General features: G+C 46.0%; 9 non-coding genes across 9 annotated transcripts; 8 read left to right on the top strand and 1 right to left on the bottom strand.

The window, feature by feature from the left end:
• Positions 1 to 175: 175 nt before the first annotated feature.
• Positions 176 to 247, top strand: trnag-ucc. Its single transcript has one exon. It is a non-coding gene; the product is annotated as a tRNA-Gly (tRNA).
• A 1,326-nt stretch (positions 248 to 1,573) lies between these two features.
• On the bottom strand, positions 1,574 to 1,646 carry trnak-cuu. The gene has a single exon. It is a non-coding gene; the product is annotated as a tRNA-Lys (tRNA).
• A 382-nt stretch (positions 1,647 to 2,028) lies between these two features.
• trnan-guu lies at positions 2,029 to 2,102 on the top strand. Its single transcript has one exon. It is a non-coding gene; the product is annotated as a tRNA-Asn (tRNA).
• A 4,543-nt stretch (positions 2,103 to 6,645) lies between these two features.
• trnag-gcc lies at positions 6,646 to 6,716 on the top strand. Its single transcript has one exon. It is a non-coding gene; the product is annotated as a tRNA-Gly (tRNA).
• An 8,091-nt stretch (positions 6,717 to 14,807) lies between these two features.
• On the top strand, positions 14,808 to 14,878 carry trnag-gcc. The gene has a single exon. It is a non-coding gene; the product is annotated as a tRNA-Gly (tRNA).
• Positions 14,879 to 18,930: 4,052 nt separating this feature from the next.
• Positions 18,931 to 19,004, top strand: trnan-guu. The gene has a single exon. It is a non-coding gene; the product is annotated as a tRNA-Asn (tRNA).
• Positions 19,005 to 22,428: 3,424 nt separating this feature from the next.
• Positions 22,429 to 22,500, top strand: trnad-guc. Its single transcript has one exon. It is a non-coding gene; the product is annotated as a tRNA-Asp (tRNA).
• Positions 22,501 to 22,903: 403 nt separating this feature from the next.
• Positions 22,904 to 22,975, top strand: trnad-guc. The gene has a single exon. It is a non-coding gene; the product is annotated as a tRNA-Asp (tRNA).
• A 2,862-nt stretch (positions 22,976 to 25,837) lies between these two features.
• Positions 25,838 to 25,919, top strand: trnas-gcu. Its single transcript has one exon. It is a non-coding gene; the product is annotated as a tRNA-Ser (tRNA).
• The last annotated feature ends 903 nt before the right edge of the window (positions 25,920 to 26,822 follow it).

The raw sequence follows: 26,822 nt of genomic DNA, 5'->3' as shown, positions 1-26,822 counted from the left end.
CAAGGAGCCATGTTAGCCCCTCCCACCCATTCAACTGAATATGCACACACCCTCAAATAATCACAATTTCCACTCCTGGATTTGTGCCCTTCAAAATGGATACACTGCAACTGATCAGTTAGCCCCCTTTGGTGGCCTCCTTATAAACAGACATGCAAATGTAGGTAGCTGTCTGGCGTTGGTGGTATAGTGGTTAGCATAGCTGCCTTCCAAGCAGTTGACCCGGGTTCGATTCCCGGCCAACGCACTGTTTTATTTTTTTAAGTTTTGTCTTGAGAAACCCTACTCATACAAATACCACTTAATCAGAGTCAATTCCTTTTCTTGTACAGGCACAGCACTTATTGTTTTTGGGTGTTAAGCAGTAAACAGTTGTCAGGGCCGCACCATTCTGGCCCAAAAAAAACTTTATCACAATTATCTAATTCAATATTGAGTTGAAGTTGTTTTTATCATTTATGTTCATTGATTTTAGTGACAACAATATTTTTATTGCATTGTTATGACAACAACATGTTGCTTTCACATCTATCTTGTGTTACATGCATGTCATGCCATATCTGCATTTACATGCAGTTTTTATGTTCAACCACTGGGTGGAGCAGTAGCCCAGGAAATACATAGCTCCATAAGCACCTGGCTTTGTGAAAGGTTTGCCTGACATTTTCTTTTGGCATAAAAGCAGCTAATGGTTACAATTGTTGTTTATGAATGTGGGTATGAAGACTATAATTGTATTGATCACTTTATTAGGAACACCACATTGATCGCCTCATCTGAAAAAACACATCGATCACCTGATTGGAAAAACCATGTTGATCACATTATTAGGTACACCACAATGTCACTAGGAAGAGCACAACAATATGGACCACTTTATTAGGAACAGAGTAAAAAAATTAATATTGCACATCCCCTTAAAACACATGCTTAAAGTAAATGATACATAAAAGTGGGAGGGAGTGGAGTGAGTATAAAAGACTTGCGTCCCTCCTGCTCGCTCAGGTGGTCCATGGAGGAACAGACAAGCTGCTGTGTGCTAGCATTCTACCCAGGGTCTGGGGGTCCCTGTGGTACAGCTTTTTGGCTTGCACTTCACTGTTGCTAATCCTATATTATTTATTAAGAATCCAACATTATACATTATATTATCCTTTCACCCATCTTCTGTGCCAATCTCAGTTGACATGGGGCGAAAGTATGTAAGTAAGTAGTAAGTTGGGTATTGATCACTTTACTAGGAATACCAAACTGATACTGATACCACCTGGAAGAGCACAACAGTATGGCCCACAACTGAGGACGGTCTCTCTCTGTGACCTGCCTTTTCCCTATCCTGTGACTTAGGCCTGTGGTTTCTGGTGGGGGGCACCATTGTCCTGATCCCTGTGGTCCATGCTTTCAATATGTACCACTTTATTAGGAACACAACACTGTTACTGGCACATTACACAAAGTAAAGTAGGAATAACACATTCACGTTCACATTTTTATGACGTCCACACTGATTGCCCTGTTAGGGACACAGCATTAATTGTTATAAAAGAACACGGACACTGTAAAAAAAGCTATGCGCCCAACGTGGGGCTCGAACCCACGACCCTGAGATTAAGAGTCTCATGCTCTACCGACTGAGCTAGCCGGGCTGCGTTTGTGGTGATAAATATATTTCATTTTCAATGTTATTCAGGTCTGTCCAAATTGTAAATATTTTCACTCGATGGCCATTTTCAGTGTGTTATAATTTTCAGAAATGTTACATTGATTTTTTTTTTACTAGGACCACGACATTGATCTTAATATGAGTACACTCCTACACTGATACTGATAACTGTTTACATTATGAGGTACACTTTTTAGCTGCCAATCCCATTATTAGGAAAACTACATACTGAAATTGGAACCCAACCCTTGCTAGCATGTTCATTCGGGTAATACTTTTTAACTAGTGTTAAAATCAATAAACAATACAGATTACTTGGTACTAGCTGATGAACAAAAACCTAGGCCAGTGGCGGGCGTGCAGCTGTCTCTGTGGCGCAATCGGTTAGCGCGTTCGGCTGTTAACCGAAAGGTTGGTGGTTCGAGCCCACCCAGGGACGGGGTATTTTTTTTTTTTCATTTTGGTTTTGTGGAAGGCTAGACAATTAGTATGGAAGATCAGAATCAGAATCAGAAGAGCTTTATTGCCAAGTACGATTTGCACATACAAGGAATTTGTTCTGGTGTCATTGGCGCATAACAAGCATACAAAATTTTCTAAAGTGAACAGTAAACGTATATATACACAGTATATAAATGTTTTTAAAGATGAAAAAGAGCACTACAGAAAGAGCAGTAAAGAGCAGTATGACTGGGCAGAAGTGAGTTACAGTGCAAAGTTCACAGTAATGAACACAGTAATGACGTTAATATAACGCATAAAAGGATGTAATGATAATGTGACATGTAGAGGCAGAGGAGGAGTGTGAGGAGTCAGAGTGTCAGGGGGGGTCTCCGGGCCTTGTTGATAAGGCTAGTAGCAGACGGGAAAAAACTGTTCTTGTGGCGTGAGGTTCTGGTCCTGATGGACCGCAGCCTCCTGCCAGAGGGGAGTGACTCAAAGAGTTTCTGTCCGGGGTGGGAGGGATCAGCCATAATCTTTCCTGCACGCCTCAGAGTTCTGGAGGCGAACAGGTCCTGGAGAGATGGAAGATTGCAGCCGATCACCTTCTCTGCAGACCGAATGACACGCTGCAGTCTGCCCTTGTCCTTGGCCGTGGCAGCAGCGTACCAAATGGTGATGGAGGAGGTGAGGATGGACTCAATGATGGAGGAGTAGAAGTGCACCATCATTGTCTTTGGCAGGTTGAATTTCTTCAGCTGCCGCAGGAAGTACATCCTCTGCTGGGCTTTTTTGATGAGAGAGCTGATGTTCAGCTCCCACTTGAGGTCCTGGGTGATGATAGTTCCCAGGAAGCGAAAGGAATCCACAGTGTCAACTGTGGAGTCACAGAGGTTGATGGGTGCAGGTGAGGCTGAGTTCTTCCTGAAGTCCACGACCATCTCCACTGTCTTTAGAGCGTTGAGCTCTAGGTTGTTTCGGTTGCACCAAGTGACCAGCTGGTCAACCTCCCACCTGTAGGCGGACTCGTCACCATCAGAGATGAGTCCGATGAGGGTGGTGTCGTCCGCGAACTTCAGGAGCTTGACGGACTGGTGACTGGAGGTGCAACTGTTTGTGTACAGGGAGAAGAGCAGAGGAGAAAGAACGCAGCCCTGGGGGGATCCGGTGCTGATGACCTGTGAGTCGGAGACATGTTTTCCCAGCTTCACATGCTGCTTCCTGTCAGACAGGAAGTCAGTGATCCACCTGCAGATGGAGTCAGGCACGCTCAGCTGGGAGAGCTTCTCCTGGAGCAGAGCCGGGATGATGGTGTTGAAGGCAGAGCTGAAATCCACAAACAGGATCCTGGCGTAGGTTCCTGCAGAGTCCAGGTGCTGGAGGATGTGGTGGAGGGCCAGATTAATTGCATCGTCTACAGACCTGTTGGCTCTGTAGGCAAACTGCAGTGGGTCCAGGAGGGGGTTGGTGATGGCTTTCAGGTGTGAAAGCACAAGACGCTCAAAGGACTTCATAACCACAGAGGTCAGGGCGACGGGTCTGTAGTCATTGAGTCCTGTGGTCCTTGGCTTTTTGGGAACAGGGATTATTGTCGAGGTCTTGAAGCAGGCTGGCACGTGACATGTCTCCAATGAAGTGTTGAAAATGTCTGTGAACACTGGAGACAGCTGATCAGCGCAGTGCTTCAAGCTGGATGGGGAGACAGAATCCGGACCAGCTGCTTTCCTGGGATTCTGTTTCCTGAAGAGTTTGTTGACGTCCCTCTCGTGGATGGAAAGAGTCAACACTGAGGTGGGTGGGGAGGTGGAGGGGGGGACCTTTAAGGTGGGCATTGGTGGAGATGCCCAGGCCCCTGCTGAGGTGGGGGAGGTGTAGGTGAAACACTGGAGCTGGGGGAGTTGGGAGGTGTTGTGGGGGATGGTTTCAGGACTGTCCCTCTGTCTTTCAAAGCGGCAGTAGAACTCGTTCAGGTCGTTGGCTAGGCGTTGGTCGTTAAAGGAGTGGGGGGCTTTAGGCTTGTAGTTGGTGATCTGCCTAAGCCCTTTCCAGACAGACGCAGAGTCGTTGGCTGAGAATTGGTGTTGGAGCTTCTCAGAGTACAGTCGTTTAGCCTCTTTCACCGCCTTGCTAAACTTGTACTTTGCCTCTTTAAATCTGTCTTTGTCTCCACTCCTGAAGGCCTCTTCCTTATCCAACCTTAACCTTCTGAGCTTGGCTGAGAACCAGGGTTTGTCATTGTTGTAACTCACCCTGGTGCATGATGGAACACAGCAGTCCTCACAGAAGCTGATGTATGACGTCACAGCCTCTGTGTACTCATCCAGACTGTTGGTAGCAGTCCTGAATACATCCCAGTCAGTAGAGTCCAAACACGCCTGTAGATCCTCCACAGCCTCACTGGTCCAGCAGGTTTGCAGAGCTTTAGTTTCTGCCTGTAAGCAGGAATGGTGGACCATGACGTGGTCAGAGTGTCCCAGTGCAGCACGGGGGACGGCGTGATAAGCATCCCTGACTGTGGTGTAACAGTGATCCAGAATGTTCTCCTCTCTGGTCGGGCATTTAATAAACTGTCTGTACTTGGGGAGTTCGCGAGTGAGGTTTCCTTTGTTAAAGTCGCCTAGGACAATAACTAAAGAGTCCGGGTTGATCCGCTCCACACACAGTATCTGATCGGCGAGCATGCGCTGTGCGTCCTGCACGCTGGCGTGCGGTGGGATGTAAACACCGACCAGAATGAATGAAGCAAACTCACGGGGTGAATAAAAAGGCTTGCAGTTTATGATGAAAGATTCCAGGTCAGGAGAACAGTGCTGCTGGATCACTGTCACGTCGTTGCACCAGCCACTGTTGATGTAAAAACAGATTCCTCCACCTTTGGTTTTGCCGGAAAGTTCCGTGTCTCTGTCCGCTCTGTAGAGTTGGAAGCCTGCCAGCTGCAGCGCAGAGTCCGGTATTAATCCACACAGCCACGTCTCCGTGAAGCACAAAACAGCCGATGAATAGAAGTCCCTGTTTTTTCCCAACAGCAGTTGTAATTCATCCAGTTTATTTGCCAGTGAACGCACATTAGAGAGAAATATTCCCGGTAGCGATGTGCGTAATCCGCGCTGGCGAAGACGCACGAGCGCACCGGCCCGTTTCCCTCTCCTCCGGCGTTTCACTGCGTGGACAAAGGTGAGCACACCTTTGACCATAATGTCCAAAATTTCCAGTGTGGGGAGAAGAAAAGTAGGAAACAAGTCCGCTGGTGTTGTTACCCTGATGTTCATGAGCTCTTCTCTGGTGAAAGAGCTCCGGGTATAATCGCAAAAAACACAGTTAAAACACAAAACAAGACAAAACAAGATGAAACCTGACTTACGTATAAATAAATATAGAAATAAATAAATGCATAAATAAAAGATTAAATTAATGTTTTATATTTATTTCTACATTTCTGTTCACCTATATTTATTTATTTATTTCTGTGTCCATATGTTTATGAGATAGGAGGTCCTAACCTCATGTTACCAGCATGATTGGTCAAATCGGAGACCCAGACAAATGCAAAACGATTCAATGCAGTCACAACAGACCCTCACCACTCCGCGTTCAGGCTGCCGTTCCACTCTGACTTACAGAGCAGGGTGTAAATGTAAATGTTTCTTAACTCTCTCACATATATTAAGTACTTTTACTCTGTACTTTTTGAGTAATCCTCTCAAACCAATCATGCTGTTGACTGAGGTTAGGACCTCCTACCTCATTAACATGGACACAGAAATAAATAAATAAATGTAAAACATTTTGTTAACCTTTCCTGCTTTTTGTCTCCTGACCGTGGTCGGGGAACGCAGGGGAGATCTATATTCTCCAGGGCCCGAGTTAGCGTTCCTTTCCGGGGTTAACTCCCGAGACTTTTACTCCGCAGTTGTTATGTGGTGGCACACAAATGACAGGCCGTTTGTTTGCTGAAGAGTATCCAGTTTATTGGCTGATTGCACGTTAACATTAACATCCAACTCTCTCCCTTTCTGCTCCGGTCGCCGTCTCTACCATTCATTCACCCGCACACACGTAAAAATGTAAACAATAACAACACCCGTCTTCCGCTTTGCGGGCTCGCTCATGCGCCGCGCCTCGGCTGCGTGCACGCACTCACATTCACACACTGAGCTGCCTGGGCCACACACCAGTGTTAGACACATCCCAATACAATTTATTTATTTATTTATTTATTTGTTTGTTCATTCATTCATTTATGTATTGATGTATTTATTAATTTCTATATTTATCTATGCATTTATTCATTTAATTCTGTATTTATTTATGTATTTATTTATGCATTTATTAAATGTAAAAGGTTGCTGCCCTATTTTCCAAGACTCCTCTGACCTGGTGTAGTTATCTGTAGTTTACTGTAGTACCCGACCCAGTGCAGGACTCTGCTGTGAAGTTGGTGGCATGCAGTGGTATATTTCCGACAATTGAAAAGGTAGGCAAAAGGGATATTTCAGTTAGGAGGAACAAGGTGGTTTTACAGATGAATAGTTGTATAGCAAGCATTGGTGGTTCAGTGGTAGAATTCTCGCCTGCCACGCGGGAGGCCCGGGTTCGATTCCCGGCCAATGCAGTTCACATTTTCCATTTTTTTGTTGGTTGTAGGATGCACTGGCAAGGATGAAATCATTATATTCTACATTCTATTCTATGAAAGATTAGAATGTGGAATTTCACTTGGTTTTCGGACATTCTTGGGAGGTGGCATGACTCAGAAATGTCACTACTTCACTCGCAATCAGCCTCTTAATTCCAGGGGGAAGTCTGCACCGAACCCTCAGGTAAAGCTACAGCCTAACACCGGTTACATCGAAGAGTCCTCATACAGAGTACGTGGCGGTTGAATTGACCAACATCTGAGCTATCCTCGAGATCCTGGCTAAAGACATGAAAGAGGTGAAAAACGGTGTTGAGTCTTTGAACGAAACTGTGAACAGCCTCGGTAGTAGGATCACAGAAGCTGAAGAGAGAATCTCCTGGTTAGAGGATGAAGAAGCTACGGCTAGCCCAATCATGAAAAACTTGGTGAAACAGAACCAAAAGCTGTGGGAGAAAGTGACGGTGCTCGAGGGATTTTCCAGACGTGAGAATATCAGAATCTCTAGTATTAGAGAAGGAACAGAGGGCCGGGATTTGGAAGGATGTTTTAAAACTCTGTTGAGTGACGCGCTAGACATTGAAGCGGGTGCATGGTATGAGATCAACAGAATCCACCGTGTTGGCCCTGCACCTGCTTACAACTTAAGACCGAGGCACATCTGTGCCTCTTCTAACCCAGAAGGCGGCACAGGTTCTGGTCCAGGCTCTTGTCATCTCACTCTTGGACTACTGCAACTCCCTCCTGGCTGGTCTTCCTGCATGCGCCATATGACCTCTGCAACTCATCCAGAACGCGGCAGCTCGACTGGTCTTCAACTTACCAAAATTCTCCCACACTACACCACTCCTCCGCTCCCTTCACTGGCTTCCTGTAGCTGCTCGCATCCGCTTCAAGACTCTAGTGCTTGCGTTCCATGCTACAAATGGATCCGGTCCAGCCTACATCCAGGACATGATCAAAACCTACACCCCAGCCCGCCCACTCCGCTCTGCATCGACAAACCGGCTCGCTGCCCCCTCACTGAGAGGATCACAGAGGCACTCGCAGAACTCGAGACTGTTCACTGTCCTCGCTCCCAAATGGTGGAACGATCTCCCCATCGACATCCGGACAGCTGAAAGCCTCCACATCTTCCGCCGCCGACTAAAAACACATCTCTTCCGACTCTACCTCGACTAAGACGACAAAAAAACAAAAAAAAATAACTTGTACATCACACTTATGACTAGCACTTCATAGTTTGATCTACTTGAAGCTCTTACTTACTTCTAGCTCTTATTTGTACCCAAATGTTTAAATGCACTTTTGTAAGTCGCTTTGGATAAAAGCGTCTGCTAAATGACATGTAATGTAATGTAACATCATCGTCCGCTTTGTACGAGATACAGCCAAGGCTGCGGTTCTCACAGCTGCAAGGAAAAAGAAACTGATCACCTGGAGGGACATGAGGGTCCGCTTTTTCCAAGATTACGCCCAAGAAATACAGGAAAAACGCAAGAAATATGATGAGGTACGGTGTATACTCCAACAACGCAAAATCGAATACTCATTACGTTACCCTGTGGTCATGACTTTCATGTTGGATAACTGCCGACACTGTTTCTCGAGCCTCGTGGAGAAACAGTGGCCTTGAAGTGACGGATTTTCCGGCGGAGGACAGCGGGGGACAGGTGCCACTTAACATGGGCGAAACAGGATGATTATGTCTGGCATTGATTAATCTAAATGTATGGACTGATATCGAAATTTGATCACAGTTTACTCAGATGGGGGTCTGATTTTGGATGAGTGCCTTTTTTCTTTTATCTCTCTCGCTGTCGGGTTACACTCATTGCCTGCTGAGCTAGTATTGAACATTTAAGTCTGAAGCTAATTGTGGACAATGTGCTTGTTTTTGTTTTAAGGATTTCCCCCCCTTCTCTTAGTTTTTTGTTTGTTTTTCACTGAACGGGTAAGATGATTTAATTTACTTCCTACGCGCACATAACTCCATCATTAGTATATTGTATGTGTGAAGGTGTTGATATGTGTTATGGGGTGGTTTGATTTCGGACATAGACATATAGTTTCCCCGCAGTTTGAGGGTGATCTACGTAAATGCAACGACTTGAATAACATGTGCGTGTGAGTAGAGAATGGAAGTGGGCGAGTTAGGAGGGGTGCCATATATGGGATCCTTGAGTACTGCTGACCTGCAGAAATCTTGTTTATTGGGTTTTAGTTTAGCCCACTGGTTCCAGCTGTTCATGCTGTTCTTTTTTTCTGTTCGTTTTGTTGTGCCTACAATGTTTTGCAATTGTGCGTATTTTGACCAATGATTCTTACCAGGGAATTAGTTGTAACTATACTAGATTGGACAGACAGCGCTCTGTGGGTGTTGCGACCTGTTTTGGCAAATATAATAAAACTCTGCCGAATGACTATGTTTAAAAAAGTGTCATGGAATATAGCAGGTTGCCATAATGTTGTGAAAAGGAAAAAGATCCTCACCTATTTGAAACAGAAGAAAACAAACTTCGCTTTTATTCAGGAGACCCATTTAAATGATGATGAATCTTTAAAATTAAAAAGGGATTGGGGTGGGTCAAATTTACTTTAGCACTTATTCCAATAGGATAATAGGGGTGATCATACTGGTTAGGAGGAACATAGATACTCGAGTACTGAAATGTTACTCTCATCAGAAAGGTAGATGGGTAATTTTGGATGCTGTGTTGGAGGGTCAGCTTCCTGGCAGCCTGAAGGATGTGGCTGGGGCATGGAAGGGGAGGGAATTTAACTTCCTGACAGCTTGGTGGATGAAGGTTTTTGTGAGTCTGGTGGAGCGGGCACAGAGGCTCCTGTACCTTCTTCCTGACGGCAGGAGGGTGAACAGACTGAGCAGGGTGACTGGCGTCGCTCACAATCGCGGTGGCTTTACGGGTGACTTGTAGGGAGGGGAGTGGGGCACCAATGATTTGTACTCAGTACCCCTGTACTCACTACAGCTCCCACCCCACACAGCGATTCAGCTGGACAGGATGCTTTCGATGGTGCCCCGGTAGAATGAGCACATGATGGTGCTCCTAATTCTAGGATGGGTCAAAATGCAGAGGAATACTTTCCCTAAGGGGATTAATAAAAAACTAACTCTAAACTAACTCTAACTTTCGCTCGTTTGAGTTTATGGAGGAAGTAGAGGCACTGCTGGGCTTTCTTCGCCAGTAATGCAGTGTTGGTGGTCCAGGAGAGGTCCTTGCTGATGTACACCCCCAGGAATTTGGTGCTGCTCACTCTCTCCACAGCACCATCGATGGTCAGTGGTTGGTGAAAAAACTGTACACTCATATTGGTGATTCACTGAACATCATATGTTGGGTGCACATTTAAACACAGGATCCAGGCAGCTTTCCAAGTTCCAATATTTTATTTCCAAGTGAACGGTAGTTGGTGATGAGGGGTAATGGTGGATGATTATGTCTATACAAAAATGATAAAGAAAATATTACAATCTAGAAAGTATCAAATATACAATAAGAAATTAGGTTGTCTTAGACTTACATCAATAATGCATAGTTTTCTGTGGGCTTGTATTGTTTGTAGTTTCGAACCGTGTGAAGAAGCTTATTGCGCGTGTCTCTGCTGTCTGTGAAGTGGCAGGTTATCTTTTTTTGTATAGTCCTGTGTTGATTTCCTGTTCGGGAGGTATACGAGCTAAGCTAAAGCTAACACCACACCGGCTTGCATTACTCAAAGAAAGAGACTTATGGACAGTAATGTCACAATTTTCACTGAAACATGGCTAAACAATGGAGTAACGGACAATGCTATCATGTTAGCTAGCCAACACACACACCGAGCAGACAGGACTGCAGCTGACTCTGGTAACACCAGAGGAGGAGGACTGTGCATTTATATTAACAATGCTTGGTGTACAGACTCTATCTCTGTCCAGAAACACTGCTCACCAAACCTTGAGTTTATAATGGTTAAGTGTAGGCCATTCTATCAGCCCAGAGAGTTCAGCTCCACTATTGTAACTGCAGCCTACATCCCCACAGATGCTGATGCCAAAGCTGCAATGAGCGAACTTTACACTGCCATAAGTAAACAACAGACTACATTTATAGTTGCTGGTGATTTTAACCACTCCAACTTAAAGACAGTGCTCCCTAAATTTCACCAGCATGTTTCCTGCCATACAAGAGGAAACAAAACCTTGGATCATGTTTACTCAAACATCGCAGGAGCCTACACCACAACTCCCCTCCCCACATAGGTCAGTCAGACCACCTCTCATTGTTTCTCATCCCCAAGTACTCCCCACTCATCCAACGTGTGAAGCCATCCAAGTGTGGCCAGTGGGGACAGACACTGTACTTCAGGACAAGTTCCATCACACAGACTGGAGTATGTTTGCTTCTCAGGCTACCTGTGGTTCTCACACAGATATCAACATCTACACTTCCTCTGTGTATATCAACACCACCATCGACAGTGTTACAACATGGAAACAGATCATCACGTACCCAAACCAGAAGCCATGGATGACAAAGGAGGTGTAGCTCCTGCTGAAAGCATGCAACATCGCCTTCAGATCAGGTGACGCACAGGCCTACAGCACATCCAGGGCAAACCTGAGGAGGGGCATCATCAAGGCCAAGCAGTGCTACAAGCAGAAGGTCGAGGAACACTTCTCCAACTCTGACCCCAGACGCATGTGGCAGGGCATCCAGGCCATCAGTGACTAAAAACCCAGCTACTCCACCCCAATAACAACAGACGTCTCCTTCCTGAACGAGCTAAATCACTTTTATGCCCGTTTCAATAGAGCCAACAGGGAGACCACGACCGGACCCCCTGCAGATGACCAGCCCCTCTCACACACCCCCACAGTCATCGATGCTGCACTGAGCTGCATCAACACCCGAAAGGCTGCTGGTCCAGATGGCACTCACGGGCATGTGCAGAGCAGCTTACAGGGGTTTTTACGGACATATTTAACCCTGTCCCTTGCCCAAGCAGCTGTGCCAGCATGCCTCAAAGCTACCTCCATCGTCCCAGTGCCGAAACACTCCAGCCCGACGTGAATGAATGACTATCGCCCTGTAGCACTCACACTAATTATTATGAAGTGCTTTGAGTGACTGGTCCTGGCACACATGATGAACTGCCTCCCACCCACACTGGACCCTTACCAGTTTGCCTACCGCAGCAATAGGAGCACAGAAGATGCATTCTCAACCGTGCTGCACTCTGTGCTCACACATCTAGACAACAGTAACACCTACGCAAAAATGCTGTTTGTTGATTTAAGCTCAGTTTTCAATACTGTCATCCCCTCCAAGTTAAACACCAAACTTGGAGACCTGGGCTTCAACACTTCACTTCGCCACTGGATTACGGCTTTCTGACCAACAGACTTCAATTTGTTACGTCAGGACACTCCTGCTCCAGCACCATCACACTCAACACAGGCGTACCACAGGGCTGTGTGCTGAGCCCATTCCTCTACTCCCTCTTCACCCACGACTGCAGGCCTGTACATGGATCCAACAACATCGTCAAGTTTGCGGATGATACAGCGGTGATTGGCCTCATCAGTAACAACGATGAGACAGCCTACAGGGAGGAAGTGAAACATCTGGCCGCTTGGTGCGCTGACAACAACCTGCTCCTTAACACCAGCAAAACAAAGGAGCTCATCATGGACTTCAGGAGAGAAAGAGGAAACACGAACAACCCCATTCACATCAACGGGATGGCTGTTGAACGTGTTTCCAGCTTTAAGTTCCTGGGGACCCACATCACAAAGGACCTCTCCTGGTCCACTGTGTGATCGAAAGCATCCTGACGAACTGTGTTACAGTCTGGTACAGAAACTGCTCCGTCATACACCGTAAGGCACTACAGAGGGTGGTCAAAACCGCACAGCGCATCACAAGGACTCCACTTCCTGCCATTGAGGACGTTCAGAGGAAACGCTGTCTGTGTCGCGCTCACAGAATCCTCAAAGACTGAACCAGAAGACTGAAAAACAGCTTTTTCCCCAGAGCTGTCTGCCTTCTCAACTCTGCCCCCGATCTCTGTACTCTGCCTCCCTTCCGATCTCTGCCCCCCACTGACCCCCCTGCACAGCACCTTACACCAGTTACCCCCTTTAATCCTGCCCACCGAAGAATGTCTTCTCTTGTTTGTTTATTATGTAGAATGTTCATACCACCTCAACAAGCTAGTAACCTGTAATATTTGTCCATAATCTGTAAAATATTCTGTAAATGAGCATTTATCCATATGTCTGTTAATATAGCGTATTCACTGCACCTTATCTGTATATAATAATCTACACAATATAATTGTATTTATAGCGCTCATTTATATTCATATTTGCTCTTTTTATATTTATACTTATCCTTAGAACAATCTACTTCTGTACATATATATTCATATTCTTGCACTTTCTGCTTGTTGCACTTCTGGTGAGATGCAAACCTCATTTCATTACCCAAAACTTGTATTTGAGTAATGACAATAAAGTTGAATCTCATCATCTCATCTCTGTAGTTCTATGTGGCTGCTTGCTAGTCCTGAAGAGCAGACATGCCGTCCTCTGGCCACACTCGTACCTCCTTGCAAACCGGTTTTGCAACCTTCAATCTGGGCCTGTATGCTGGCATTAGCATAACAGTGATGTGATCAGAGAGTCTGATGTGGGGGTGGGGGAAGGCCATTGTCGGGAGAGCGAGGGGCCGCTGTGTCCACACACGCCGCTGTCTTAAACGAGGTCCCCTGACCTGAAGGCCCGCTTTTCCTCATTGAGTAGAGCCTTCAGGTCGCTGGTAACCCAGGGTTTGTTGTTTGGGTAACAGTGGACCTCTTTAGTGGGGATTATGTTGTTTATGCTATGTACTCAAAGACGCAACCTCCTTGCTGTGTGATTTGTAGAGTGTGTCCCAGTCAGTGGCTCCTAAGGCACCCTGCAGTGATTCCATGGCCTCGGGAGACCATTTCCTCAGTCCTCACAGTCACTGGTAGCTGCTGGACCACAGGCTTGCATAATGGGGAGAGCAGGACTAGGTTGTGGTCTGACCTGCCCAGGGGAGGGAGGGCAGTGGAGCTGTATGCATCTTTAACATTTGCAACCAGCAGATCTATGGTTTTATTGTCCCTAGTGCATTTTACAAACTGGTGAAATGTTGGAAGTGAATGAGAGAGAGACGTGGTTGAAGTCACCTGTGATGATGACGAAGGCTCCGGGGTGTTTCGTCTGTAGTGCCGCGGTTGCAGCGTGGATGACATCACACATGGCTTTGGCGTTCCCGGATGGTGGAATGTAAACATTAATGGCAATAACACTTGTAAACTCCCGTGGCAGATAATATGGACGCAGTCCGATGGCGACGAGCTCGATGTCCGGGCTAGAGAAATGCTAGAGAACCGGTCTTTCATGGCGATGTGCCCAGAGTGACACCACCTGTTGTTGACGAGCACGTCTCTATCGGCTCGGACCGTGTGGAAGCTGGGGATGGTGGTGTTGGAGTCTGGTATCTGCTCGTATAGCCATGTTTCCGTGAAACACATGATATTGGACTCCCTGTATTCCCTCTGCATCCCGACGAGCACTTCCAGTTAGTCCATCTTATTTGCCAGGGACCTTACGTTTCCAGTGATGACTGCTGAGATGCAGGGTTTAAACTTCCTACTCTTCCTTCTCCGTTGAATCCCCACTCTGCAGCTTCGCTGTCCCCTTCTTAGCTCCTCCGGTACTGTCAGTCTCTCCCCGGCTAAGAGGGTTTGGGGCCTCAGGGCGATCAGCTGTGCGCTGCTGTAAACAATGCCAGCTACGCAGCAGGCACGGCTTCCAGTCACCAGGAGAGACCAAAGTTCAAAAAATGTAACCATGAGGTACCCAAACGGATGGAGAAGCTTGTGGTGTGGATAGTGTTTATCCACAGCACTGGGTATAAAAAATAAATAAAAAACACATGCAGTGGTGGTATATTTCAGACAAAATGAAAGTAGTTAAAGGGATATTTCTGTTAGGATGAACATACTGGTTTCAAAGAAGAAATGTTGATGTAGCAAGCATTGGTGGTTCAGTGGTAGAATTCTCGCCTGCCACGCGGGAGGCCCGGGTTCGATTCCCGGCCAATGCAGCTAGCTTTTTCCAGCAGTGATGGGCTGTTTAATTATTTTTGTTTGATGCGCTGGAGACACTGCAAGGATGCTAAACAATGACAGAATTGCTGCAATGTAAGAACATTGATGCATTCACTGTTCCACTGAGTGTGTAACAAATTGCATTAACCTCTGTGTGGGCTGCATTATCTCAGAAAAACACACAATTTCACGGATGACCAAAGTCATTTAAACTATCCTGAGCTCACAGAAGAGGGCTTTTAAATATGATACAATGGTGGCAATTGATTAGGTTCCAAGTGAGCCGAGCGCACTGTTCAAGATGGGGCAAAAGGGACTGCTAGACGGACCAAGGAAAAAAAAAAAAAAAGGTGGAAAAGGGAAAATCTTACACCATCAGATGTTCACAAAAATAACGAGTTTTTTCTAAAATTCTGCTTGAATTCTTATAGCATCAAATGTTCTGTCACAAAATAAATATTTCTCTATTATTGCTATTTTAAGTATTTCTTGTTCTATTGTTCCATTATTGTTGGTACTATGTTATATTTTTTAATGAAATTACAAGTTGCACACTCTTGCCAGGATTTGCACCTGGAATCTTCCACCCAAAGGATGGCTGTGTTGCTATTACACCACAAGAGTTGTTTTTTTTTTTTTGTCTTTTTCTTAGTTGAAAATCAACTCTATTTTTGACATGTTGCAAACTTGCAACTACTTGAACTTTTTTTTTTCTTTTTAAAGCTTCCAAATGCAACTATATTTTTCATGCATGAACTGTATGAACTTACAACTGTTGGAACGTTTTTACAATGAACACTTAAAATAAATGATTTAACTCTTAAATAAAACAAACAATATCTTAACAAATATTTACAAGGTGCTTTTCCACTCTTCAATGGTCTGTCCAGATGCTGGACAGTACCATTGTGTGGCCAGTAATTTTTGATTTTGCCTTACCACACATTTTACACTGGTAGTGGTAGTTTTCCTTTCTTTGTCACTTCTTTTGGGGCTCACCTCTCATCTCTCGCTCCTTCAAGAGCTGCCTTTTGCAATCTCCATTCCCGGTATCGATAGTGACAAGCTAGATCTGACTGGTAACGCAGCCAGTCCTGAGGTTGAGGTGTTGGACCTGATGGTGGTTGGTCTGGAAAGTCCCCCCGAGAGTAATAGCTGGAGGTGGTGGTGGCAGGTTTGAGGACCAGCCCTGAGAGTGAGTGGCTGGAGGTGGTGGTGGCGGTGGTTGGTATGGGGACCAGCCCTGAAAGTGAGACGCTGGAGTTGACGGTGGTTGGTATGGGGACCAGCCCTGTGACTGAGATGCTGAGTTAATGGTGGTTGGTATGAGTACAACCTCAGTATTTCTGCTATTTCTGTCTTAGAAAGAGCCAACCCTCCCAAGCCATCAACTGCCTCCCATCTGTAAATGCCTCTGGGGTCACACCGACGATCCTGTCAAATTAAATGAAAACAAAAACAATTCATATATCCAATTTAAGAGAAACAATGAAGGAACATTCAGACATTAGCCACTTTACCGGCGTCAAAGTGATAGGCTCACTGTCCTCAAATGAGGAGCTGACAGATGCACCTTCACTTTCAACTCTAGGTTCCTAAAGGAATTATTTGCGTCTGTTCTTTTGTTGCCATGAGAATCTTACCAGTAGGTTTTCCCGGAGGCATAAACTCTGGCAGAAGTGCACTTCCCAGGACTCTGTTGCTGAGGATGTTCACACTGGACATCAGGCGGACATCATATATCCTCGAGTGTGACGTAACGGTCATATTCAGAGCCTGCTGAGCCTGACTAGTGTTCCATCTGGACACCCCCTCAAGCATATACATTTGTGTATGCAGCGCATTACATCTCCACCCTAGGAAAACAAAAGTATTGGTGACAACAACAAAAAAAGAATGTTAAGTCAATTAGCAGACGTTTTTATCCAAAGCAACTTACAAGGAAGATATAACATTCAAAATAAATTGCAACATGGATCTTAGTGTAATAATAAATACAGATTTTTATACTTAATACACAGCTTAATCACAGCTTAATACACAGTGTTCATTAACAAAATATTCAAAATGTTTAGGGTTTCAACTTGCCTGGGATGAAACCACATTGGTGCTTATGAAAGGATCCTGTGTTTGTGTACAACTGTACACCAGGTGGATCCTGGATGCAGGGCAAGTGATGCTGTTGCATCTCCCACACATGAGACATGCTATCATGATTGATGAGAGGCAACCCTGTGGTGTCTGTGAGGTCCCACATGGAGTCCAGGAGTTGTTGGATGAGGGTGCGAGTCTCCTCAACCCATCGGGTTCTCCTGCGGCACTGCTTGGCCAGTTCACTAGAGGTGATGCTTGCTAACACCTGGCTGTGAGTAGTGTGACCCTGGTGTTTCTTCATCAGCTGCTGAAACTGTTTATCAAACATAGCAAATTCACATCACAGCACAAATTGAAGGCAACACACCTGACTCACTGCAGCAGTCCCTGTCCACATATATCTGGCTCTGGCTCACTATCATCCATGTACGCCTTGGCACAGGTCATCAAGGCCAGCCCCCTCACCAGTGGTCAGCACTGAATTCACTGCTGACCAATTCAGTGCTGACCACCATTCAGGGCCAAGTTCATTCCCAATATTGGTCATCCACGTGGCCGTGTTCAATACCACCTGCAAGCTTTTTAGTGATCTACAAAAATAATTAGCAAATACTTCTCAAAAATCATTGGAAATACTAAACACGGATGAAATCAAGTTTACATGAATTTACTTTTACCTTCTTGGTGGAGTCAAGGGGGGTGGCTGTTGGTATACAGGTTCGGACTAGGTGAGGACATAGGACTTTTTATGGACCTCGCAATCAGTGAGGTAGTCGATAGTCGGACTTGCCCACTCCTTGCTGTGTACCTCCTGCAAGGCTTGTTGCAGATAGCTGGAGCTGATCCTGTGCGTGGACGCAACATTGTGACACACTTCCTGTCCAGTGCCAGCTTTGTTGTTAGGACAGCTGGAAACTTGTTACGATAGGAGGGATCCAGCTGCTGCAAGATCTCATTACTCCAAGGGCAGACAGGGATCATGCAGGTACTGCACCTTGGGTAGTCTCCACCAACCAGATAATATCTGGAGTCCACATCTACCACCTCTCTCACTTTTGTGTAAATGGCGCATCTTCTTTTTGCACTGTGTGCATTTAAGAGGAATGCCCCACATCCTCATTGGAGCCCACAGGAACACTGCCTAAAATAGTGAAGTGGATCTGGAGCTGAGGTGGATCTAGGGGGGCTTGGAGGATGGTATCAGTTTTGTGTGAGGTTTTGCCTAAGCTGTCCTGTTCTTTCATAAAGAATTTGTGCGATCCACCCTGGTCAGCCTGATTAATTACCTTTGAGAACTGCTTTGGCAGAAAACTCACCCAGTTCACTCCTGTGGAAGGAGCAGGAGCCAATGATGTCTCCTGGGCTATGGGAAGAGCAGGAGCAGGGACGGTAACGACTGGTGGGTTGCTGTGTTGCTGTAGCGCCTGTGTTGTGTCTTTTCTGTTGGAGTCGGGACATCTGTGGGTTTTGTTGGACAGCTCAAAAGGTGAGTATTCTCCATCCTCCATGCCCAGGAGAGCCAATTCTCCAAGGGACAGATTCAGGAAGTCATTCCTGCCATCAGCCATCATGACTTACAATAACTCTCTGTAAAGAACGGACTGCTCATTTGCACAACTGCTCATTGTCTCTTCATGAGATTCATTATGCCATGCACTCCTTTATGCCATTCTTTAATTATTGCACAATTTTTTGCCTGATACTGTATAACCGTGCACTGTGATATGGCACAGATATCAATACTGACACATATCAGACATAACATATGTACATATGCTCAGTGTGTGAACTATACCACGGCTTTCACGTATGGGGGTGAGGTTTTCCCTCTGGACACAGTCTTCTGAATTGACTGCAGATTTGGTTGGAGGTGTTGAAAGCACTTGTCAGTTGGTATACTTTTCAAAAGCTATTGCTCCTCCTTGAGGCTCTCAGCACGATTAGTTGCGCAGCTGTCTCTGTGGCGCAATCGGTTAGCGCGTTCGGCTGTTAACCGAAAGGTTGGTGGTTCAAGCCCACCCAGGGACGTTAGCTATTGTTTTTGGGAAATAGATAGGGGAAATCTTTGACTTCTGCCTCAAGAGGTTCAAAACCTCTTAGGTTTCTGGGTTTTTGATCAACCTCATCTGAGGTTTTGTCTCAGATTTGATCAGCATAAACTGCTGCTGTATGTGATTGTATCAGACTGAGTCTGTGCTCCGGTCATGGAGGACGTACTGAACAAATATTTTTAATTAGGGCGTGTCAGAATGGTCAGTTATGAGCTCTATGTGACCTTTTCTTAAAAATGTGTGTGTTTGTAGGTCTGTGAAATACGGTCGCTGACCGCTGGCCGCAGTCTGACGTGAACACACGTTTGCTGACTTTATCCGGTACATCAGCTTCATATATAAAATCCTCTGAGGCTGGAAGTTTGTGTAAAACACTGTGCTCCACTGTGCAGCCACCAACAGCACACTTGTCCCTCCGCATAATACCGCTCTTCCTCCCTCACCTGCACTCTCGTAGGGGCAAGGTGGAGCTAAGGTGGAGCTCTCCAAGTAAACTTACTGGTGGGGCGGTAACATTCGCGGTGAATGCGCATGCTGCCGTCATAAGCGCAGGGAATTCAACATCGAGTGTTTTATCGCCTATATTTACACTAAGGGGGACCACGAAAACATGACTGAGTATTCTTTTTCCACACTTTGGCGACTGGTAGGGCCTCCAGAGTCCAAAATATAAGTATTAAAATGGTCAAAAAGTTGATTTTGCATAATATGTCCCCTTTAAATAAGACACAACAAAAGACTTAACACTTAATAAGACACAACGAAATGTAAACCCAGTACCCAAAACTACAGTGTGTGCAAAGTAAAATATATAAAACTACAAAGTGTGTGTGTGGCTGCATGTGTGAGGGTTTGTTGGGGGGGGTCAGCAGGGGTGTGTGTGGGAGGGTGGGTGTGTGTGTGGCTGCTTATATGTGTGTTGTGGGGGGTGTAGAGTAGGGGGGCGATTGCTTTCACAGCTCTGGGGAAGAAGCTGTCCCTAGTGTATTGTTCTTTGCTTTGATGTTCCTGTACCGCTTTCCTGATGGAAGCGGTACAAACAGTGCATAGCCTGGGTGTGTGGGCTCTGTTCCCATGCGTCTGGCCCTTCTCCGGACTTGGGCAGTGTAAACTGAGTCCATATCAGGTAGACGGCATCCCACCATCCCCTGTGCCGTCCTCACCACCCGGGCTAAGTTCTTCCTGTCCTGTGCTGTGCAGTTGCCATACCACACTGTCACGCTGAGACACAGGATGCTCTCGACAGTGGCTCTATAGAAGTTTATGAGCAGTTGGGAAGAGAGCCCACACCTCTTCAACTTCCTGAGAAAGAAGAGCCGTTGTTGGGTCTTCTTCACCAGATGTGAAGTGTTCACAGACCAGGAGAGGTCGGAGGAAATGTGGATGCCCAGGAACTTTATGCTCTCTACACGCTCCACCTCCTCTCCATTTATGCCGAGCAGAGCGTGTACAGTCTTCTTGGACCTCCTGTAGTCCACTATGACCTCCTTGGTCTTGTCGGTGTTTAGAACAAGGCTGTTCCCGGAGCACTACTGGGTCAGGTTCTGGACCTCTCCTCTGTAGTAGGTCTCGTCGATGGAGATGAGACCCACTATAGAGGTGTCATCTGCAAACTTCACAACCATGTTTGTCAAGTGGATGGCAGAGCAGTCGTTTGTGAAGAGGGTGAAGAGGACAGGGCTGAGTACACAGCCTTGTGGTGTGCCAGTGTTGAGGGTTAGTGAAGCAGACGTGGACTCCCCTATCCTCACCACCTGTGGCCTGTTGGTGAGGAAGTCGCTGATCCAGGAGCAGAGCGATATTGACACACCCAGGTTGTGGAGTTTCAGGGCCAGCATGTCCGGGAGAACGGTGTTGAAGGCTGAGCTGAAGTCCACAAATAGCATTCTAATATAGGTGTCAGGATGCTGCAGGTGTGTCTGGGCTGTATGAAGTGCTAACGAGACAGCATCCTCCATAGAACGGTTCTCCCTGTAGGCGAACTGCTGGCCGTCTAGCCCAGCAGGGATGGTGTCCTTGATGTAGTTCAGGAGGATCCTCTTGAAGCACTTCATGATGACTGGGGTCAGAGTGACAGAGCGGTAATCATTGAGGCAGGTGATGGTTGTTTTCTTCGGCACAGGCATAATGATGGAGGACTTCAGGCACACAGGGACCGTGGAAAGCTGCATAGACAGGTTAAATATGTCCAGAAAAACTCCTGCTAGTTGGTCAGCACATAATTTCAGTGTCCGACCTGACACCTTATCTGGACCTGCAGCCTTTCTAATGTTGATCTTCCTCAAGATGAATATCACCTGGTGCAGCCGCAGGACTAGAGGCTGATGCTGTATCTGCTGCTTGGAGAATCGAAGCGTGCGAAGAAGCTGTTTAAAGTGTCAGGCAGAGTGGGGTCCCGGCTGACCTCCTGGTCGCTTTTCTTGTGGCCCGTGATGGTCCTGATGCCTTTCCACATAGTACGTGGGTTGTTGTCATTGAAGTGCTCCTCAATGCGCTGCTTGCACCGGTGTTTTGCCAGCTGGATGCCCTTTTTCTGTTCTTTCCGGGCCCTGCTATACGCCAGCCTGTCCCCCGACCTATACGCTGCATTCCGGGCTTTTAGCAGGTTCCTCACTGTACTGTCTATCCAAGGTTTCTGGTTAGGAAAAACCGTGATTGTCTTTGGGGGTAGGACAGCACAGATGACGTGTATTCCTCCAGATCGGCGCTTTCCTTGAACACTATGTTATAGTCTCTGGTCGGAAAGTTTTGAATTTGTAGATCTTGGGGAGAACAGCGGATCAGAAAGTTCAATTATGCTTGTGGCTGTACACCACGAGTTGCCTTTGGTCTTGCCTGAAGCTGCAGTCCTGTCGGCTCAGAACAGAGAGCGCCCCGCCAGCTCCACCGCTGCATCTGGGATGCAGCCAGGTCTCGGAGAAAATCGCCACACAGCTGTTTGTCTTCCGTGAGACGATCCTCAGTCGAATCTCATCCAGTTTGTTGATGAGTGACCTGACGTTCGTGAGGAGGAGACTGGGCAGTGCCAATCTGTGTGGTTTAGCAAGTAGCCTAGCACACACTCCGCTCCGCTTACCCCGCTTTTTTTTACTTTGTCTCCTCTGTCTCCTGGGCCATAGAGGGGGGGGGTGATGAGAGCCTCTGTGGTCAGCTGTAGTTTGGGTGGGATAAAATCCGGCTTTGAAGGTGGGTAAAGTCCAGAGTTTTTCCCCAAATCCCACAGTTCAGCCCTACTGTGCTGGGTTAAGGCTTCAAGTCTCCGGGTTAAAAGTGTAAACATGAACAAAAACACGAAAACAAATCTAAAAAGCCAAGAGCCTCGTGCCGCTGCGTGCACCCGCGCCGCCTTCTTGCTCATCACTCATTTCATAATGGCTGCTGAAAGCAATTTTTTCAGCTTCTCCTCGTTAGTATAGTGGTGAGTATCCCCGCCTGTCACGCGGGAGACCGGGGTTCAATTCCCCGACGGGGAGGTGGAAATATTTTTGGCCTATTCAAAAGGAGACATTTTACCCTATTCCCCAAGTTAAAATAGTTCTCTGTTTTCTCTTCTAATAGCTTTAGGCATGCCTTCATCAATATGTGAAGTGCTTTTTAGCCTGATAAATTGTTACATATTCCTAAGATTTTAGAATAACGCAGCCTCCTCTCTTTGATGCAGCAATCTCCAACTTCCACACGTACATGCAACCAGCTTGATTGTGCCAGTGGCAGAAATGTCTCAACTTCAAGCTTGTGAGCTGGGTAGTTTCCTTGCCTCTGAGTGATAGAAGCTTGTAAAGACAATTGGTCTTGCACTCACGTGGGAAAAGGGAAATTATGTTAAATCGCTCATTCATGTTTGTATAGGCTGTTGGAAGGAAGTGGGATATCTTCTCCTCGTTAGTATAGTGGTGAGTATCCCCGCCTGTCACGCGGGAGACCGGGGTTCAATTCCCCGACGGGGAGGCAGAAGCTTTTGGCCTTCAAAATAATATCTGGCATGCTGTATACTGATAAATCTAAATCTTATACTTTATTAATCTCCTTGGGGAAATTATTTCTCTGCATTTGACCCATCCTAGAACTAGATGCAGTGGGCTGCCACACTGAGTAGCGCCCGTGGAGCAATTGGGTACCTTGCTCAGGGGTACCCCAGCCCTTTTGACCTGGTGGGGACTTAAACCAGCGACCCTCCAGTTATAAGCCAAGTTCCCTTTACACTTTTCCACAGGCTGCCCCGTGTAGGTGTAAGTTTATGGAGGTTCGTCATTATACATGACTTATGTATAAATAAATGTGTAAATAAATACAGAAATAAATGTTTAAATGTGTAAATAAATGCAGGAATAAATAAATAATATTTAATTCTGTGTCCATATGTTAATGAGGTAGGAGGTCCTAACCTCATAATACCATCATGATTGGTCAAATCGGAGACCCAGACAAACGCAAATAATTCCCAATCCCAAGCCTTCCTCCCTGCAATGTAACATTGCAAACCAGCGTAATGTCCTCGACTGGGAGGTCACTGGCAGACCTGCTCAGTGTTGCGAACTTTTTTGTCAGAAGGACTAGTGACAAATCTAGCGAGTTTTTCTGGTGTTATTGGAGACTTGTGGGTTTTGGAGACTCTCACGTGAAAGCATGTATCACTTTGCAGTTATTGGAAGCAGCGGGTGCTCCCCTCCCCCTCCCAAAGCGCTCACAGGCAGTCACAGTCTTAAAGGGGACATATTATGCAAAATCAACTTTTTAACCATTTTAATACTTATATTTGGGACTCTGGAGGCCCTACCAGTCGCCAAAGTGTGGAAAAAGAATACTCAGTCCTTTTTTGGTGGTCCCCCTTAGTGTAATTATAGGCGATAAAACACTCGATGTTGAATTCCCTGCGCTTATGACGGCAGCATGCGCATTTCACCGCAAATGTTACCGCCCCACCAGTAAGTTTACTTGGAGAGCTCCACCTTAGCTCCACCTTGCCCCTGCGAAAGTGCAGGCGAGGGAGGAAGAGCGGTATTATGCGGAGGGACAAGTGTGCTGTTGGTGGCTGCACAGTGGAGCACAGTGTTTTACACAAACTTCCAGCCTCAGAGGATTTTATATATGAAGCTAATGTGCCGGATAAAGTCAGCAAACGTGTGTTCGTGTGTTCGCACCACTTCGCATCAGACTGCGGCCAGCGGTCGCTGTATTTAGTCTGCGAACGTATTTCACCGACGTACAAACACACACATTGTTAAGAAAAGGTCACATAGAGCTCATAACTGACCATTCTGACACGTCCTAATTAAACATATTTGTTCAGTACGTCCTCCATGACCGGAGCACAGACTCAGTCTGATACAATCACATAAAGCAGCTGTTTATGCAGCTTGCTGCTGACGATCAGCGGTGCTGCACTCTCTGTGCAGCGGTGCTACACTCTCTGTGTCACCGATAGCCTAAACAGCCTAAACCGCTGAATAAACTGTATTCTGACACGTCCTAATTAAAAATATTTGTTCAGTACGTTCTCCATGACCGGAGCACAGACTCAGTCTGATACACTCACGTATACAGCAGTTTATGCAGCTCGCCACTGGCGATCAGCGGCGCTGCACTCTCTGTGAAAATCAGTTAAAAAGACAAAGGGACAGCACCGCTGATCGCCTGATCGTGAGTGGCGAGCTGCCTAAACTGCAGCTGTATGTAGTTTATGCAGCTTGCCGCGTGCTGCTGGCGATCAGTGGTGGCGATCAGCAGTGCTGTCCCTAAGCTGATATTGTCAGAGAACTAGTGGAGGGAGGGGGAGATGAATAGAGCTGTAAAGTGCTGTAAAGAGGACAAATCAGAAACCCCCTGGAAGAAGTGGGTGTGTGTTTGCCTGTGTCTCATTGCATATAAAGGGACCATGCACGAAAACCGAGCGTTCTGAAAGGGGTGGGTTTAGCAGGATTATTGAACTGCTATGGTGCTTCATCCTTATGGTATTTTGACCAAGGCATGTCACTGACATGTTCATTAGGACACCAGGGAACTATTTTAATGGGGGAAATAGGGTATAATATGTCCACTTTAAAGTAGCCTCTGCAGCAGTCACAGCCTGCACAGGTCACAACAGACCCTCACCACTCTGCCGTTCCCACCCTGGCTTACAGAGCGGGGTTTAAATGTAAATGTTTCTTAACTCAGTCTCTCACAATATCACAAAAATATCACTGCATTTGATACATATCAGGCAAATTGTCAGTTATGCAGATTAGGCAGTGACGTCATTTAGCGAGATAGGACAGTCAATAGCGACTTTCCTTACTGAAGAATTGGCAACAGTGCTGAGCGGGCGGGCTGGTAGCCAACAACGTTCCTGTACACGACTCAGCGCCGCTAGTTAAGCAGTAGTCTGAAGTAGACTGAATCAAGCACACTCCAGTAGCCAATCATGCTGGTATCATGAGGTTAGGACCTCCTACCTCATATGGACACAGAAATAAATAAATAAATGTAGGTGAACAGAAATATAGAAATAAACGTAAAGCATTTATTTATTATTTTATTAATTAATTTATTTATTTATGAATTTGTTTATACATGAGTCAGGTTTTCTCATCCATATAAGTTTGCCCTCAGTTTCAAAGTCTTATGTACTTGGAAACCCTTAGTCTAAAGTGATGCAGCCAGTTTTCTCTAAATTAATATTTAATAATGGCTGATGTACTTGGCACATGCTAATTTTGCAGTTCTAGCACTTTTTTGTCTCCTTCAATAGTAGGATGTCTGTGATTTGGTCTAATTGGAGAATTCTTGTGACAAGCTCCGACAGTGGTTGCAAATTCACTCAGTCATGTAGACGAGGTGGCCGAGTGGTTAAGGCGATGGACTGCTAATCCATTGTGCTCTGCACGCGTGGGTTCGAATCCCATCCTCGTCGCAGAATTATTTCTTGTATCTGTTTTTATATCCAGTACTGTTCCTCTGACTTACCTGCTTACTGACTAGGTAGTAAAAATGATGGAGGATAAAACGGACTTATGTTTAAATAAATAAATAAATAAATGCATAAATAAATGTATAATCAAATACAAGAATAAAGAAATAAATGTATTTCTACATTTATGTTCACCTATATTTATTTATTTCTGTGTCCATATGTTAATGAGGTAGGAGGTCCTAACCTCATGATACCAGCATGATTGGTCAAAAGACTACTTGAACCATCTCATGGAGCTTCTAAGTGAGGCTTCACCACCGGCACCTCAGCAAAACTCCGTAGAAGCGGACTGGTCCATGCTCCATGGCACCATCACTAAGGCCGCAGAGGAAATAGTCAGCTACTCCAGTCGTTCCCATCAAGACTGGTTCAACCAAAAAATGATCGACCAGGCACTGAAGTGCATGAAGGCATGGAAGACCCCAAGATCAGACAACATCCCCTTAAAGGAGACATATTATACCTTATTTCCCCAATTTGAAATAGATCCCTGGTGTCCTAATGAACATGTCAGTGACATGCTTTGGTCAAAATACCATAAGGATGAAGCACCATAGCAGTTCAATAACCCTGCCAAAACCGCCCCTTTCAGGACGCTCGGTTTTGTGCATGGTCCCTTTATATGCAAATGAGACACAGGCAAACACAGGTGTTTGGAATTTGGAATTTAGTAGTCTGATGGCCAGCGGAAAGTAACCATTTTTGAGTCTGTTTGTTCTGCAGCGGATGCTGCGGAACCTCCTGCTAGACGTCAGCAGGGAGAACAGTCCATGGTGGGGGTGGGTGTGATCAGTGAGGATCTGGTGAGCCTTTGTTAGGCAGCGCTTGTGTGCAATGTCCTGG

Source organism: Solea senegalensis, linkage group LG1, assembly GCF_019176455.1.
Source record: "Solea senegalensis isolate Sse05_10M linkage group LG1, IFAPA_SoseM_1, whole genome shotgun sequence".
Taxonomy (NCBI): Eukaryota; Metazoa; Chordata; class Actinopteri; order Pleuronectiformes; family Soleidae; genus Solea; species Solea senegalensis.
Note: the sequence above shows the minus strand (reverse complement) of the source record. Positions and strands in the feature narration are given on the sequence as shown.